The sequence below is a fragment of the Wasmannia auropunctata genome, unplaced genomic scaffold (genome assembly GCF_000956235.1).
Source record: "Wasmannia auropunctata unplaced genomic scaffold, wasmannia.A_1.0 LD336116.1, whole genome shotgun sequence".
In the NCBI taxonomy this organism is placed as follows: Eukaryota; Metazoa; Arthropoda; class Insecta; order Hymenoptera; family Formicidae; genus Wasmannia; species Wasmannia auropunctata.
The window spans coordinates 2,224,859-2,244,265 of record NW_012026774.1 but is presented as its reverse complement, the minus strand read 5'-3'; the positions used below and the strand labels follow the sequence as shown (position 1 = coordinate 2,244,265).

Sequence of the window (19,407 nt, the reverse complement as noted above, 5' to 3'; positions counted from 1 at the left end):
TATATATATATAGAGAGAGAGAGAGAGAGAGAGAGAGAGAGAGAGAGAAGAAAATCAGAGAAGATCCCACGATAATCCGAGCTTACTTTTCCAACCGCTTCATTCGGTTACCTCGACAAAAGTCTATATGATATCCAAATATTAGATATCCGCGCGTGGTGTCGGGCATTCACTTTTCATCGATTTCGCTTGCGATTCACCGAAAATCTACCCCGATCTTTCGCAGAGCGGTGGGCTGCAGGCCGCAGTCAGATCCAGTTTTATCGTCGTACCGTAGCGAGTAATAAAGTTTTCATCGCTTCGACCGCCGGCTGTGCGGAAATGCAGTTTCCCTGTTAGCGGCTGAGCGTACACACCAGTTTTCGTACGAAGAGAACGGGCGGAAGCACAGCATGGATTCAGTAGCAGATCGACGGTCATTTTAATCAATCAGCTATCTACTTGCCGTGCCAGGCAAGCTACGAAAGATGTAAGGCGAGGTAAAGGGAAGTATTTTAAAGGAAAACGATCGAACGCGTGGACGTATAAATCACATTTGTTAGACCTTAATAAGATTTCTCTTGTTCAGTACCTTTTAATTTATTCCAATTAATTTATATATTATTACATGCAGTGTATTTCCTAATTATACAGGGGGTACTTTAAATACCGCCATTAATTATATATCGTTAATCCTTGTAAAGAACCAAGTTGAAAAATCCTGAATCATTTTTTTCTACAAAGAACAATGAAGCAATAACTATACTGCAGCTAATTACAGCTTCATTGAACGTTATAAAAAAAAAAATGATTTAAAACTTTTGATTCATTTTTTTAAGGAATAGCACTATATGATTAATAAGCGCTATTTAAGAATAATTTTTTTCTATAATGCTCAATGAAGAGTGGTAATTACTGGAATAATAATCGCGTCATTGTAGAAAAAAATAGTTCAAGAGCTCAGTTTTACAAGGAATAACGTTACATAATTAATGGGCGCTATATAAGATACACCCTGCACTATGGAAAGAACGTTTTTTACTAAATTATCTAAAAATTTAGCTAAATACAGAGAAGAAAATAATTTTTTTGGCGTATATATCAAAATAATTTTGTGGAGCACTCAACCTAGTTATTAGAATGCCAAAACTTTTTCACAGTATTGCTCGTCATGCGCTTGAGACCTATACATGTTTATTTTATGTATAATTTTCTATATAATTATTTTAATGATCCAACAAAATTTATTTTCAGATCTGTATCTACCTAAATTTTCAGATGCTTCAGAAGAATCGTTCTTTGCGTGTACGTATCCTTCGACACTTGGCGCATCCAAACGCGCCCAATTTTTTTTATTTGATGTACATTTGTTTTATAACGGAAATTTTCACGGTAATGTGATTTATCAGGAAGGATCGTTCCCAGTGGAGATAGCGGAGCAGGTTTAAGATCTTAGCCAAAGCTCGGCTCTTTCTCTCTCTCTCTCTCTTTCTCTCTCTCCGAAGGAGAGACGGTCTCTATTGTGTTTCTTCAGCGAAATTCCCGGTGCAATTTCGAAAGCTGCACACAAACGAGTCGCCGATCGTTTCAAGGGAAAGAAGGCGGGGGGGAGAAAGGGAGAGAGGGAAGAAACTTTCGTGGACCGGCTCCAATTTTTCCGCGACGCCCGACGACGGCGATACGTATCGCGGCCACCGCTATACACTGCGTTTCTACGGCTTTTAACCAATGGATTTCTCTCATTTTGCGTCGGCAAAACGAGCGCGAGCTATTGACCGGCGGGCATGTCTGATGGATTCTGAGTTAGCGCTCTTTCCCGCTTCCACACACCACCGAAGAACCGACGTAAAATCCGATTACATTTTATTATTCATTTAATTCTCCGAATGCAAACTCGTTTAGCACACGCAACGCATTGCGGGATTATAAGATTATGAAGAATAGCAAAATAGAGGGATGAACGTGGAAAGAAAGGGGAAGAGTGAGAAGTGAAGTAAAATAAAAATACAATGTAATACAAATGTAAGCAATTAATCAAAAAAACGTTAATCGTGGCTTATAATGAAGAATTTAGCGGAGAAAGAAATTTCTTCGTAGATATTTCAATTTTGATTACCGACGCTATTGTATTCGCTGGAAATAAAGTTAAATCTATCAAAAGTACGTTATATTGGTCTCTTTCGTTACGGGGATTGAGGTTTCTGTGTTTCTAAGCCGTCTGATTGCCCTTCCATTCGACAGGAAATTCGAAGACGATTTCACTTAACGAAGTAAACGCGGATATCCGTCGTGGGGACGGCGGCGGCTCGCTCGAACGCGATTGCTCGGTGCGGGCTCTTTATCAGTCGACATTTTCCCATTCAATTCTTTGCCGTGCGCGGTTATCGTTCCCACTTAAGATACGTTTCCCTCTAACAGCGTCTATTAAGCCGGCAATCAGCCTTGCCGCGTGTCCTAATCCATGAGCAAACTTTCGATATTAAATTTTTTGTAACGATTATCGCGTCCACGTCTTGTTCTCTCCATTCTGAATTTCTCTCCCTCCCTCTCTCCCTCTCTCTCTCTGTCTCTCTCTTTCTCTCCTTCGAGACACGACGTTTAATTAATAACCAAACTCATGCGCGACAGTCGCTCCGAAACGGCGCGCTTATCACGAGCATATTCAACGCCGGTCTGCGAAGTCATAACCGAGGTCAATTCAGAAAAGGAGACTATACCGACGGCGCTATGTTGTCTAACAATGCGGCGGACACTTCGCCGTAATTTGGCCGGCCAATGGCAGGGAGATAACTGCGTTATGTGGGATTTCGACCCGCCTCGAGCGGGAGAAATTTCAGTGGGGTAGTGCAAGCAGACCCCGGGGTGCAATCCACTTACATTGCTAATACCCGGCCATCGGCCGGCCGTGTGGCACCGGATAGCAAGTATTCTATTAACATCGGGACACATCCGGCGACATCGGTCCCAAGGATATTCGCACCTAAAATGCAACTTTCAATGGCTGTTTAAAGATACGTATCGCGATAAGAACAATCTTGGTTTTTTTTTCTTTTTCTACAAAAAATAAACTTTCCTTTTACGTAATAATAATAACAATATTGTGTAGCCGTATAGTCATAGAATTACTTAGAAATAGCGTGTAGAATACATATATATGCGACTATTTTAATATTAATATATAGTGCGATGAATTTTTGCGACGTGCACATTTAAAGCGTATTAATGAAGAGCTCCCGACTACGAGATTATTAATATATTTTATAAATCATAACGATAATTTATGTTTTCCTTTTCCTTTCCCGCATTCACGAATTGGCTTTATATATACAAATATACGATACACGATCGCCGTGCAGATATTTAATTAAATTGGAATACCAACAAATTTTTTTGATAGATAAATTAATTAACGCGTCGCGAGACAACCGTGTTTATGCACTCGTCTCCCGTCAGCAGGGATTTTCTTCACTTCTTTACATTTTTGTGAGTTACAGAACAGAGTTTGTAAAAATTTTAACGTCATTCGCACATCTTGTACTATGAGATGAACTGATTCGACGACTTGATTCAAATTTCTCTTTGCCCGCATTGCGTAACGTTACATTCACAATTAATCGTGCCGTTCGTAACGGTGTCTGTCATATCCGGCACAATAAAGCGATCAATCCGGATCGGACTAACGTACCGGGATTCCAGCGCGTCCAATTGTCGCGGAGCCCGTATAATCTTCGCGGCTGCCTAATCGGCTGAATCAATGATCCACAGAGACAGAGCTCATGATAAGCGTTCACGAATTCGCGTATCCGCCGTCACGGAGTGTGCGAGTACGAGCGCGAGTATGTATACCGAGCGCGTGAAACACCGGGGAGCGTGATTGAGGCAATCGGTGCCACTTTGACGAGGCGCGACCCTTCCATTGAATAAAGAGCAAAGGGACACGATTCATTTGAGAAGTGGGACGAGCGGGATTAGATGTCGCGTCCGTTACCGTGTGCGTGCGCGCGGCACCGACGCGACGTGGCCGTGTGTGATTAGCAAAATGGAAATGGCATTGGGATAAAGCACGAGGTACCCCGAATCGCGAGGTCTCTCCATTGAGAACCGGATCTCCACCGTCTATGCATGCGGATAAGTGATGTCTATTGTACTGCATTAAGGAGCTGTCATTAGCACGCGCGCGCCATTAGCGCGTGTGGCACCGGCTGTTTATCGGCGCGTCTGCTGAAATAATATCGTTTACCACGACCTGAGCTTAATTGATTCGTCGGGGGAATTCTTAATTACGAGCGGCGTCGCGCGAGTGCAAGCGAGTACGTGCTCGCTGCGTCGGGCCGCGGCGGCAGGTCGGGCATTTACGACGCGGTAATTTTTCTCTCGATCGCCACGGATGGTTTAATTAATTTAGCGTCGCCATCTCGCCGCGCTCCGCGCGAGTAATACAGAAATAGCGGCGAACCGGTTTATATCCCGGCTCGCCGCGGCGATACGTATAAGCGTGCGGTCCGGTAATTTATATGTGTTCCTCTTTTTTTTACGCAAATTTTTAATATTTCCTTAAAACTATACGTTTCTCCCCCATTATTATGTTTCGACACTATACGGAAAAGTACTTCGCGTTTGTGTAATGCGAAATCACAAACTCCCACGCGCTGAGGCGACGGGGCTCGATTTTTCGACGTTTCGAATTTCAGTTCTGCGAAATATGAGACGTTTAGAAGGAGAGCAACGATAAAGGATTGCGTAAGGATCGACAAAGGGCTCGCCGTGTATTGCGATATTGGGGCCTTGTGTCACGATTCGCATTCGTGACTCACGACGTATTATTAGTCGCTGCTCGTGTTCTCTCTCGTGATCTCTACGTAAGGCAACGATTGGCAACTGATGTTTTCTCTCCGATGATCGACATCGATGATGTCCGAACTCGCGCGGAACAAGAAGTAGCGGAGCCGCAGGGGACGCGCTCAACATAGCTCGATAAATTTATCTACGGTTAAGTATTTATCTGCAAAGCTATATGTATTTACATATGTACACGTTACATCCGTGTAACGCCGATAACATTTTCTCATTCATTTTATTTCGATGTAAGATAGATGAGGAAGGAAAGTTAGGACGATCGAAGTAGTCGTAATGTAAAATTAATTTTCCAACGTACTAACGTGACTAAGTAATGGTTGCTCAATTTCCGGGCGTGGTTAGTGCGACAACAACGACAGATTCTTGTCGATGCAGTTTACTCCTACTCTGAATCTAGTCTGACTTGTAATAATTGGATATCGGAAAGGCTATTAAGAAATCACTAGCTGGTCGGTAGCGATAAATAACAAGAAAGTTCAAGGCGAATTATATATAGTCCTGTAACCAAAAGGAAATGTCTTAACTTAAATTCAAATTCGACTTATAATTGCAGTTGTTTACTCGCGCGAGTACTGAAAAGCAGAATCCTCGAGAAGGACGAGGAGTGGACAAGGAGTGGAGGATTAATCACTTTGGCGCGGCGTGCACTTCGATCTTTTGTGACGAAGTTGTGCGCACGGCCTTTGCTACAAGGCGTGCGATCTTAATCGGCGAGGCCGGAGTAAATGAGGCTAATTAGGATTTAACGTATGCGGTCGGGCTAATGAAGCTCAACGACCGGTGGCAAGTTTGCCACCGGAACCAGTAGTTGGCGTAACCGAGGTAACTTCACGCTCAAAAGACGAGATATAGCTTCCTGCCATGTGTCTTAATGCGCTTTAGCGACTATAAACGGCTTAACAGAAGGTTGACGCCATAGCCGTGCACCAAAGCGCGACGCGCGACGCCCGTATAACACCTCAATTAATAATAGCACTTAAATTCGCATCCCGTGAACGTCGATGTCACATACGTCGTGGACAAGATCGAAAGCTGTGGATTAGCGAAACGTTTAATTTTGTACTGTCACATTACGTCATTTAAATGAAACATTCTTATAAAGTTTTTAAATTTCTTTTTTTTTGCAAGATTAAGTGACGTTTTCTCAATTTATAGATGAAGAAAAATTATGCTAGAAATTTCAAAAAGTACTTGATCGTAATAAACACGTATACGTGGGCGTCACTCGTAAGAGACATTTCACTTATATATCTCAATACTTTCTGTACGCGATAAGAGGATAGAATGTTGCCAGGCGATGCCGACGAAAAGTCGGCTGATATGAGAGATGTCGACTTCAAAATACAAATCAATGGCTTGCGCGTGATGCTTTTTAATGTGGTACTTTCACGACGTTTTTCACGTCGTCAGAGTGACGACGCTTTCGCGTATCAGGTATATTTCCCTACAAAAAGTGGTATACTCGTAGGAGTATGTAGATCTGAGAGAAGTGGTCTAATAATGTCAAATGTTGTAACACTTGTACCAAGATCTAAATGAACGCTTTTGACACTGCGATGTCACTCATATTTGAGTGACAGTCTTATTAATAAAATTCACAATGTCGTCACTTATTTATGAGTGACGGTTTTATTCACCCGATTAAAAATAATTTTTTATTAAGTATTTAAAGTATTAAAAGAAAAACAATGTAAATAATATTAAAATATAATAAAGCATTAAAATAATTTATTATACACTAATAATATATTATATTATAATAATATATACACATTATATTATTATTGTTATTATGTTATTTATTAAGCGCAATGCCAAAATCAACTGGATATTCAAAGCGTTAAAAGAAGTTTTACACAGAGGCTATTTGATTACACGCGAAATATTCACCATTTAACATAAAGTAAGTTATTTATAACTATAATTAGTATTAATGTTTGTATAATTTCGATATTCCAAATTCTATAGCTTCCGACAAAATAATAAACAATATGCGTATAATTAATTATTCATAGTTATTGACTACCTTATATTTAATTTAGTTTTGTTAGTCTAAAAACGAGCAATTATTTATATATTCGTCACACAGCGGAATTTCAAATTATTACAACTCAATTTAGGGGAACAAAACAAATGCTTTTGTATTTATTTTGCAAGGGAATTGGATGTAGCGAGAAACTTGATGATTTGTGTGAATGAAGGAAAAATAGGTAAATGTAGAATAATAATTAATAGTTTGAATTGGAAAATTAGAGGGCAAGAGTGAGAGGTATTAAAAAGAGATAGCTGTGCTGTTTAGCATAACCGTGCGCCATGAGGTCGTTCCCACGATTGGGTCGCCGAACAGAAGAGATGTCTCTAGTACTCCTCCGAGGTTAGAACCATTTCCATGAAAGAACAGAGTGCCAACAGAGCGTCGGTCTCTAACGAATGGCATGTGTGTGCGAGACTATGTATATGTATATATGCGAGATTATATATATATATGCGGAGAAATAACGTTCCGAGTGAAAAATTCAAGTTTCAAGGTACGAACACCCCGGAGGCGGAGACGCGAGTAACGTCTATGAAAGAATCCGAACGGTCGGAAAGAAAATTCCCCGCGGATTTGGAAGGCGTAACAGGTGATTCTTCCTCATCGCGAGACACGTCTCTTCGTGGCACTTTGAAATATGATTTAACTACGACCTTACTCTCGTAGCTCGTGTCGCAATTAACATTGGTGAATAAAAGCGATAACCCATCCATTACTCATCCCGGAAAAAAGTAATGATTTATGCTCGCTACATGAAAAATATCAAACTCTACTGAAAGATACAAATTATTGTAACCTTTTAAAAACTTTTATTTGAAAACTTAACCCTTTTTTATTTTGTAAATTTTTATTAAGTATGATATATGATGTACGTAGATATATTTATACCAAAAATATAATTTATAAACTAGATTACAAAGATGTTTCAAATAGATTAACAGAAAATGCGTGAAAAAAAGTTTGACGAACTTCGTCCTGTATTCAGATTAATACCTGGCTGGTTGCTAATTGAATTGCTTGTACGCATACTGATGCCGTCCGCGCAAGTTGTTTTACAGAGTTCAGATATGAATTACCGTAGCTCCTCTCCACAAACTTCGTGTCACTCAGATGTCGCCTTCAATTCGAATGGAGAGGAGCAACGTATACGTTGCTACGACACGGTGATTTCTCGCGCCCGCGTTTGCCGGGCCAGGGGAGGGGGAGGGAGAGGAGGGGAACATTACACTTAACCCTGACGCGCTCTCCTCCCTCGACCCATCTTCACTACCTGAAGATTATGAGAGGCCCACCGGCACGCCGGGTTCGCCCGGCCACGTAATTCTGTCCTTTCAGAAGAATCTCGACAGGTTTTATTTTCCAGCAGGTATAAATATCTGAGAGTCTAACGTACGATTCTCCTAGAGGAGGAGGGTTACCATCCGCCCGTAGACGGACCCTATATCCCGCCACGATGCTTCGACGTGAATGAACAACAACGATAATCGTGGTGAACTGAAGAACGGTGCGGTCATGGTTGTTTAATCGACGTCAGGATAACGGCTGTGACATTTTTAGGAGATTTTCTATGAATTTATACGGAGTAAATCTCCAGAAGCAAACAATTATAAATATTTATCTCGATTGGAAGGCGCAGAGAAATGCAAAATATAATTTAGTGCTGGAAGGAATAACTGAAAGGTTTGCTACAACGGTGAGTTACTTAAGTCCATGGCATATAGAAAAACGTAAAGTAAGACGTAAGCAGTAAGCAAATCAGTTAATCACAGTATAGAGAATGAAGGCAATCTTACGTTCTGTTTCTCTGTGATTGGCCGATTCACTTACTGTTTTACATTTTTCTATGTGCCATGGACTTAACACATTTTGTAACAACGGAGGAAATGGAACTCTAAAGTCAAAGTGATAAACTTTAGAGTCCATTTTTCTTTGATTTTATAAAATATGAAATATGGATTAGTCCATCGTCGCAGCAAACCTTTTTCAATTATTAACTGTTTTGTAAGTCGTCAAATTCAAAAGTTTTTTTTTTATAGATATACGTATATTTTACAAATATACAAATGTATTTTTTATGTACTTAATAATATAATATAAGTGTTTTTTATTGTATTAATATAAAATAAAAATCATTTGCTTTAGTATAGCGAGCACAGCAGGTTGCATCTGTAACTTCGTGGAGAATTGAAAATTCGTTCTCCTATTTCATTTTATAGCAAGATAAGTACGCATAAACCGATTCCACGCGAGAAAACACAAGGAAAGATCAGTCTCTTTCGTTTTTTCCCGTGCTTAATATTTAATCTAATTGTGTTACGAAAAAATTAATTACTTAATACGCGTTACAAACGGAGTCATAATCGGATGAAGGAAAGCGAATCCATGTTCTTTTAATAATCGCATTTACAAACGAGATTAGATACCGAGAGCATCGACCTCTCTCCTCTCATTTGTTCCCTTTCGCAAATACAATATTGTTCATAACAGTCTTTTCGTTAAGATTTAACACACCGTATAGAGGAAAGGATAATTTTCGCTGCGAGAAACTCTTAAAAAAATCGTCGAGTCGGAAACGAAGCGTTGATTGTACCGAATATTTGCCCGCGTGCGCGTACGCTTTTGCTCTCTCTCTCTCTTTCTTTTATTCCATCGTCATTAGCAACATCCAATTAACGAATATTTTCAATTCCTCGAAAAGGGTTTTCATCGTGAAAAACGGAAAATCGCGCGTCACGTTCAAACGGGCGTGCGAACAGGGCGGGCAGATTTTTCTCTGTTTAATGGCTCTCTATTCTCTCATTCGTTCGTACACTCGATCCGCTGATTCACGACGCGATTCGACACGTTGTCAATTAAACCGACGCAAGAACCAATGACCGGAAGTAATAGTCTATCGAGAATCATGGAAAAGGTCTCTAGCCGAGAGTTGCGCGTGTCAGTCTTGCCGTGCGCCCCGCGGAAATGCTTTTAATATTCATCACCCGCTGCTACATGTGAAACATTTCCCGTAAACGTGTTGCCGTAATATTATTCACATATTAAAAGCGTCGTTACTTTACCACGTGTAAGAGGTCACGCGATAAAAATTTAAACACAAAGCCGTAAATAAAGGTAACAGAGGACACTTGTGTACCTTATTAAGCGTAAATTTTTGCAACTCTATTTCGCACACACAGCGGAAGTATCCGTTTTTCGTTTAAAGAGGTAAAGAATAATAATCAAATAGATGGGAAAAAAACCAATTAAGATCCGACACTGGGTGGAACTGCGTATAATGTATATATTATTACGTGACGTACATTATTCAATAACAAAATTAAGTTATTATTATCATTAATGTTATTTTTAATATTTTTTATTAGTTAAAAAAAAATTTGAATGAACATTATTTAGTCTCGAATAATCTCTGATAATTTTTTTTATCAATTTATTTAAAACCGACTTTTACCAATATACGAAATTTGTTTGGAGAGTTTTGGGGGGGACGACCGCCCCCTCCGCCCCTCCTTGTATCCGTCACTACGTAAATTGTCAGTGTATAAATTGTTCGGAGATAAACCAGTCAATCGCTTTTCAAGCATTTGGTAGGATACTTTTAGCAGAGAAGATAGACGAGTATAGAAGCACGGATCTCTATACATGTCAGAATGCATCACGAGCTGGGGTACCCCAGAGATTCTTATAGCGTTTTCGGGTTTTATCGCTCCGAAAGCGATTAATGACGTCAATGACGTCACAGAGGAGGACGAGAAGAGCATGTGACGTTATTAATCGCTCTCGAAGCGATCAAACCCATCCGAAAATGCTATAAGAATCTCTGGGGTACCCCAGTTCGTGATACATTCTGACATACAGATCCATGCTTCTATACTCGTTTATCTTCTCTGCTTTTAGTAGTGATGTCAAATATTAATACTGAAAAATTCAAATTTTTTCAGTAACAAACGAAACTCACTAACGTTTTGTACAAAAACATTTCACAAATGTGACGATTAACAATAGCCAGTGTCGAAATATTTTCGCAATAATGTAGCGTACGGTATGTACTGTTAAAAAAATAATCTCGATAGTATACTAGATAATAATTTAAAAATTCCGATAACACAACCATCAAACGTTACGTTTCACGTCTCTGCGGCTCCATCATGCCGCGAACAAACGGGATTGTCAATCATTTACCTCCGCCGAACTGGAAACTTTACGGGGGGACAACTTTCGGTCAATCGCTCATTATATGTGACAACAGCTGACACATCTCTCCCCCGAGAGAACATTGCGAGGACGGAACTTTGAATTAATGCAACGCGTGGACAGGTCGAGATACGGACGGGGAAGCAAGAGCGAGCGCGAACTGGCGCGCATTACGCGCATATACGCGCCGCTACACACATATACGGCGGTCAGATTTATGCCAACGTATCTATTAGCCGATGCGGAGCATCAGCCGAGTCCTGCCTGTCGCCGGCGCGAAAGCGCGATCGTGTGAGCGCGAAAACGCAGCCATACGCGAAATCTCGATGCACGCCCGGATATCCCTGTGGTGAACTGGTCCTCGTCCTGGTAATCAGAACGCAGGTACCGGCCACGCACACGGCCCACGCACGTGCGTCTGTCCGTGCGTGCGTACGTGCGTGCGTGGGCTAGACTATTAGCTGACGGCCGAAGGTGGACACTTTTCCGACACACGTGCGCGGGATATTGAGACGTTTTCCATGCGATGGATTTCCGCGCGCGTGCGATCTGGAGAATGCATGGCCGTAAGGGAAGAGCATTAGTCGCGGCGCTATTTATCAGCAGTAAATGCTAGCGAACGGTCAACTTGACGCTCGGTCATTATAATGTTTACGGGCCGACGTCGTATGTCAGTGCGTTCTCGGCGCACCTGCACTATGCGCTTTTTCTGCGAATTATAATTTAATTTGCTACGTCGTTGCGCAAGTTTATTGGCGTATCTATCTTGATGCCGTATCGATATTTCATGGTGTCCCCCCCAATCGATTAGAGATTAGATAGATCCTTACGTGATCGCCTTCTTGCTTCGAAAGTGACGCAACTAAAAAAAAATTAAGTTTCCCAGACTTTTAATGATTGATAAAGTAATAAATGTTTACTCAACTCATTCATAGTAAATATATATTACTCAAAAATCACATTAAAAAAAATTGCTTCAAACAAGGATGTAACATATTTGTCACTAAAAACAACTGTGGATATATAACATCAAAATTCAATGCTATGCAAAAATCGAAATGTATATTTCGGGTAAGAGAATAAATAAATATGTTTTTATAACAAGTCGTATTTATATGTAAACATTACATATATAATTTATACTATTATTATATTTTGTATTGTATTTTGCACGTAAAATCCGGGCAAATATGATGATATTCATATTTTTCTGTAGAATTTTAGTTTAAGAGATTACACTCGTTACAGTTTTAATACACTTTCGCTGCAATTAAATATTAATTTCGCGATAAATGACGTATAATGTTCTGCACGTGACTCGAATGAACTGAATTAAAAAGTAGCTTATAAATTAGACTCCGGCGGCGCTTCCGATCTTCAATTAATTTTGTCTGACCGTACCCCTTCCTGACTCTTTTCTCTCGTATTGATTTCGCTTCGCTTTATTTAAATGAATTAATTTATACTTTGGTAAAACTTCGTTTAACTCAATTTTCATTGTCGCCGATGCGCGAAATGTATTTAAAGTAATCTTCATTCTTTCTTACTCTGTCATTTTTAACACTACGAGACAATTGCCATTTGCATAAAAATGAAAAGTTCGCGCACGAAGAGCTCGGAATACTTGATCGTGGGTAGAGATTAATTCCATCTAATGACATTACTCACGATCAAAGTGTACGAAATTGCAACGAGATCGCGCGTCGTAATTAAAGTTTGGAACCTTTCAAAGTACCCGCTCTCTTTTTATCATTAAAACTTCAGAGAGTTGATTCAATCTCGCCATAAAATGTCGTACATCTGGATAATATCCAACATTAAAATATTCCTCGGTTTAATTCATTTGCTTTCAAATTAATTAACAATATACAATAATATATAATTTGATTATTAGCAATAATTACGAAAAATGTCTATTTACTTTCCATCAAATAAACTCTATCGTTGAAAAATGGGCATCGGGGAATGGGAGGAAGGAATCGATCATCGATACATCGTTTGTTGTTCCGCGTCTCACGGCACGTGGGCCTTAACTTTCGTTTAACGCGCCCACGCACGGATTCTCGCGGTGTACAACACTTTCGGTTCGCTAAACTTCGGACGCGACGTTTGAATTATTCAGCGGAATTATTTATGAAGTTTCGGGACGACGAGATCGAAAATATATTAAATTTCGCACGCGGCCACATACGGCTGTGTACGAATCGCTGGCTTATATAAATTCATTACGCATTTATATATTCCACCGCGACACGCAATGCGTGCATTTATATTGAGAGCGATGTTTTCCACACGTGCGTGTATAACACTTAATTAGGTTTACCCTTTGCCGAACGGAAGCCCGTCTTTACGAGATGTAAACTCGCTGCCCCATTAATTGCGATCATATCCTCCCATTGCGCTCCAACGGGACTGCAGTTGCGCGCCCGTAAGTGTAATTGATATTACGTTAGGATTAACGATAATTTAAGTGCTTTAATTGGATTCCCGTTGTAATTCACGGAACGTAATTATCGCTTTACAATCCGCGTTGCATAATCGGTGTGCTAATGCAACGTGACGTTTCTCAAGATCTGCGGCGCGATCGTGGAAAAATATTTATATTAATTATAAGCTCACCTTTGGCGTGCCTGATACGCACGGAATTTTACCCACGAGTGAAGGAATATCAAAATGACCGTATCTAAAATGCCGCAAATTTTTTGCATTTTTTTCCATATATACATACACGTGGATCAATCTCATTTTTTTTAATAAAGAGCTTTTTTTATGTTCGAATTATATGTCCAAATTTTTTTCACATTACATTTTCCGCAGAAATTCGCGAAGCGCCGCCGCGACAAAATCGGGAAATAAATATCAAAGAGATACGACCAGTCCAATGGAGAGAGAGATGAGAAAGCAGCTTGATTTCGCCTAGACGATATTTTCAAGTGGAAGCCGTAAAAAAAAGCCCTTTCATTGCCTATCCACGCGGAAAGAGCGAGAGAGTCTAGCCGGCGGATCTGCATGAATATGTAAACTATGCAAGTCGTATTAGTATCATGCATCTCCGCAACGCGCATATCCTTCTCTCCTTCCCCTTCCCCCCCCCCTCTCGTCTGCCACGCATATATCGGAAAATACTGAAAAGTTTCGCGGCACAAAGGGGATGCCGAGACACGTCGTAAAACGTGCTCGCCATGCACGACGCGAAGCCGCCCGCGTTAACTTTGTTCGTAAAATTTCACAATGCCACGAGCATTTAAAAGGTCTTGTCGTGTAACTCCTACTTAGATCCTATAACTCTCATAATCCCATGTTTAATTAGCTTATCTATATACGTATAACGAGCCCCGCGATACACGTTTCAATGGAAATCTTATTATTTTCACTACTAGCAATCTCATTTTAAGAAAAATGAGCGTGTTTTTCCGTATAACTTGCTTTGATATGTAATATTAACCTTTAAACCACTGTACCGGTCTCACAGACCGCTATTGAAACATTACTTGTCAACAATTTGTCACCATTTAAATATATTTTATTTCTATTGTATACAAGATTTATTGGTTAACCCTCACATTAAAACATAGTTTTCCTTTTCCCCATCAACAAGTATATTCAGAAAACATACATCTTTATTATAATTAACTTATAAAATTAGCGGAAGCATAATAACAGTCTGTTAGACCGACATTGTGGTTAGTGTGATTTTTTTGGGCATGGTGGTTTAAAGGTTAAATTATTACTCGATCGAGAAGGGAAGGAGCGAGAAATGCTTGGACTTCAAAAGTCAAATATTTATTTGAGTCTCGAAATCTCTTTCGAAACTATTGCGCCCGCAGGCGCGTTTGTCTCTACGCGATCCGATCTTACACACATACACCATATACACATATCGAATCTGGATCCCGCGTTGTTGCTGCGTTCGAAAAAGGAGTGTTTTAATTGGCGGCACAGTTAGAGGAAGCCAGACAGCGTACCGCAAATTTGCATAGAGGGACAAGAGAGCGATGAAAAAGGAAAAGAAAAAAGGGGAGGGCGGAGGATTGCCTTTTAAGGCGGCGAATCAGCGAGATTTAAAGGGTTACGAGAAGTCCGTGACGTCGAACGGCACGCAAAAAGGTTGTTAGCGTAATTAGCCGGCTACCTGCGGCCATCGGACAATCCGCAGATCTCACGCAGATATCGAAATAAAAGCGACAAAATTAATGAGGTGTAAATACCACGGCGATGTGTTTTAATTAGTGTGCCGACGGTGGAAATTCGTGTCGTCTAGGGGAACGATCGCGGAAAACGAGGCGGCGTTGATGAAGCGTGGAATATCGCTGAAGGAGCATGCAATAATGCGGCATAAAAAAATATTACAAAATGTCAGTAAGTCAATATTCTTAATTGTAAAACGAATCAATATTGCATAATAATAAATCTGTGCGGAAATCATCGTGTAACGATTTTAAATGTGGAAAACAGCGAAAGTAACGAAAGTGAGAGATGATTGCATGCGCAAATCGAAAATGATAAATCAGTTTAACGCGCGAGATTTGTTAAACGTGTTTGTTGTTAAATACTAGGATAAAGCAATGAGTCGATAATCGCCCGGTAAATCTACACCGGGACCGGCGCAACATTTTGCAGCGTAAACAAAAGCGCGAAATCACAAACGCAAAACGCGATAAATCTTACGCGATTCTGGTTACCGCGTTCGACCAATGAAAATTTATCATGTGTAATGAGAGAAGAAGAGAGAGAGAGAGAGAGAAAGAGAGAAAGAGAGAGGTAGTACATTCATTTTAATTCGCAGGAAACCACAAATTTTCTGTGTGTACTCGGACTCGTTAAATAAATAAATGCGCTTTGATCGAGACACTCTGTTTCGCTCAAAGTGGATACTGCGTGCGAATATGCCGCATTGCATTGCATCGCATTGCATTTTAGTGTGGATTTACACGCATATGTGAATTTGAACCGCGCGCGCAGGCATACCAAATCCGTCACGCATTCGTGCACATCGCCCTAGATAAATCTATTATGAAATGTACGAAAAAAAAGGGGAGACCTTTTAATGTAGGCACACTCGTCGCTTTATACGCGACGCGATACGTGTAATTTTCTTGCGGCAGTGTTGGCGGAGTAGCCGACTCTTTGCGGGGCGCACATTCACTTCGGCTTCGCGCGCACGGCCGATCATTCTCGTGCGACCGGCGACCCACACGGGAATGCATATACTGTGTGTGTGTGTGCACGGAAAGGTGACGCAATATTACAAACGCCTCTCTTTATCGCGCGAGATAATGCATCATTAAATCCACGTTGCCGCACGCACGGCATGTATAATAACCGATGCGCGGTACGCTTCCGATCGTAAACCCTCGCAATTTTAAACGTTCGCTCCGGTCGCTTTTACGCCCTCGCGCAGTTACGACGTAACTGTCTAAACTTTAAACGTACAATTAAGCCGTTAGCTCAGCGATCCGTCGCCCGCTGCGGGCGCTGAGCTTGCTTGAGAGAAAAAGTGTCTAAAATTATTCTCCTTGTTTTTTCGTTGCTTTTCACGAGAGAGGAACGAAGTGCGAAGAGAGTAGAGTGCTGCTTTAAGAAAATTATATTATGTGACAATATCAAAGTCCAAACGATGCTAATTGTCACTGAGTCATGCGTCGGCATTCAACCACGGCCAATCAATGACTATGCAATTATTTTACATTATTCACAAGCAAATCTCGCACTCCGCGCTGTTAATGAATCACGAACGTATCCGTTTTATAATCGTGCCTGTTAACAACAGGTTTTCTTCTGTTTCATTTTTCTTCTCTCTGCGAAAGAAATTTTTCTTTATTTTTTTTTCACATGAAAGTATTTGGATCATTTAATGTCCAGAATATTGCCCAAATATCAATATATTTCGTACTCCGTTACATCCATTTTCCAAATAAAAATTTTATTACGTGGATAAAACAATCCTGCGGTTTTCTTAAAAATAATACACATATCTAGCAGTTGTCCGTTAACCTGACCCATTCCATCAGGATAAGAGTTAATCTCAGAAAAAGGATGTGTATAAGGAACAAACAATTCCAATATTTCTTAAAGTAAAAAATTCCCATCTCATGAAACTTCCGCGCGTTGAACTTCTGGCGACCTTATCGCGATATTCGCGATGGGAGAGACGGCGAGAAAGGTGAGATCGCGCGCCATTCGGGAACTTCATTACATTGGTGTCCGGAAGTGCGGTGATCGGCCGGTATGTACAGAGTGTATTACACGGGTCACGTAATTTTCCGGCGAATAGAAGATTAAGCGCAATACCGGGTAAGAATGACGCCGCGCGTTCGAGGTATCCAAGAATGGCACCTTCGCAATTCCAGCGTGCAAATACGGACGGAAGGTCCGAAATTGGAAGTGCGCGGCCGACCGCGCGGGAACTTTTTATTTTTGCCGGGCGCTTTTGATTTTTAATATTCTCATTGAGGATTATATTCCCTCGCGAATAGTGGCCGCGGAGATGTGTAGGCTATAGTTCACGAAATGCTGCCGCGTTTCGCCAGCTCCGAGTCTGTCATCTATACCGTGTTTCTCTTTTTCTTTGCGTGAAACGTATAGCGCGATATAAATTATAGATGTAACGATCCTCCCCTTCCTCCACAAAATAAAAGCCTGTCATAAATATTTATCAAACTACGATCGCCAACTCTGATCGCGAAAGAAACTCCGCGCCGGGATATTTAAATTCCTGATCTAATCCTACCGTCATCACGCGCATTTTTACACTTGGCACTCTCACGTAGTATTACGGGCTCGTTCTCCTCGCGTACACGCGCCAATCACCACGCCTTCATCCATATACATACATGCACACGCGTTTCGATACGTTATATCGGAACGAAAGTTGCCGCGTTAGCCGCGAGGTGTATATTGACTTTTCTCCCGTTCGCGCGGGGACGCACAATCTGCCGTGCAATTATTTCAGTAAAAAAAAAAAGAAGAAAAAAAAACAACGCTACGAATGAATGCAACGTAGGCAAATTAGCTGGCTCGCCTCTTCACCTATCCGCCCCTCCCCCCGTCCTCCGTCTGTCTCGCATTCGCAACAGGTAAAAAACGAATGGCGCCTCGAGTCACGATATGACTGCCGGCGTTATAACGAGATTGTTCCGCAATGTTACTCAAAAACAGAGCGGCTGAGGACAATTGAATTAATTTCTTGTGCGCGAGATCGTTATATTCCCGTGAAATATGAACGCAAGAATGGAGAGAGAGAGCCGCGAATCGATTCGTGCGAGATAAGTTTCAAAGCCAGTCAGTGGCGAAATTCTATCTCTCGCAAACTGGCGAGTCTGGAAAAGAGAACGCATTTGTATGCGGCGAAAAAATTTTATATAAATTTCTCTATATTAAAAATTTTTTATAATTTAATATAACGCAACGAAGAATTGCGAGGATGTTGTGTGGCATCGGTCTTTTTGGGTTACGCCTCATACCTATATGCATAATCCAAGAGCTCAATTTGCCTCGTCATGATTGACCGGCGAATGAATAATATGCACGGTACTGGCGCGCTTTAACTGGAAAAAATAATAAGCCCATAAGTATTATAGATAAAGAATACAGAAAGGAAAAGGAAGGAGAGAGAAAGAGAGAAAATTACGATATATACAAAAAGCATTGAAACACCAATGCCAAACATAATCGAAGCCTATTATACACTTATTGTCAGAGAAGATAAGTATAATTGTCACCGAAGGAGAGGGAGGAGGGTATCAAGCAGGCCTATAGATTTGCAAAAGGGAGCAAAGCCGTAAAAAATAAGCCATCTTGATTGAACAGTGGCTAATTCGACGCAAACAGTTCAGCGCGTGTCAGACCGCATCTATCATTCTTAATTTCGCGATAAGGGAAATTACGATATATATAACGAAGCAATGTGTTTGGCATTGAAACATCAATGCCAAACACATTCAAAGCCTATTTCTTTCAGAGGAGATAAGCATATAATTGGCGCTGAAGCTGGTCAAACAAGGCCTATAGATTTGCAGAAGAGGGAGAGCAGTAAAAACAAGCCATCTTGATTGAACAGTGACTAACTCAGCGCAAACAACTCGGCGTGTGTCGGAACGCATCCGTCATTCCTAATTTCACGATGAATGCGAGACGAATTTGCACCTGCGACGCGAATGGCGATCCCCGATGATGACGACGACGACAATGTACGGATAACGGCGTCCACGAAATACGCGACACCGGAACGAGCGTAATCGCTGCCACCCGAAGCGACTGTTAACCAGCAGCAGCCGTAACATCGGGCGCCGCTGCAATCTCTCTCTCTTTCTCTCTCACTGAGTCGACAAGGCACACAGGGGATA

General features: G+C 41.0%; 1 protein-coding gene across 1 annotated transcript in view; it reads right to left on the bottom strand.

The window, feature by feature from the left end:
- LOC105462585 (CD151 antigen-like) overlaps positions 1 to 19,407 on the bottom strand; it is a 107,750-nt gene that overhangs the window by 81,203 nt on the left and 7,140 nt on the right. The gene's annotated exons all lie outside the window — the stretch shown is intronic.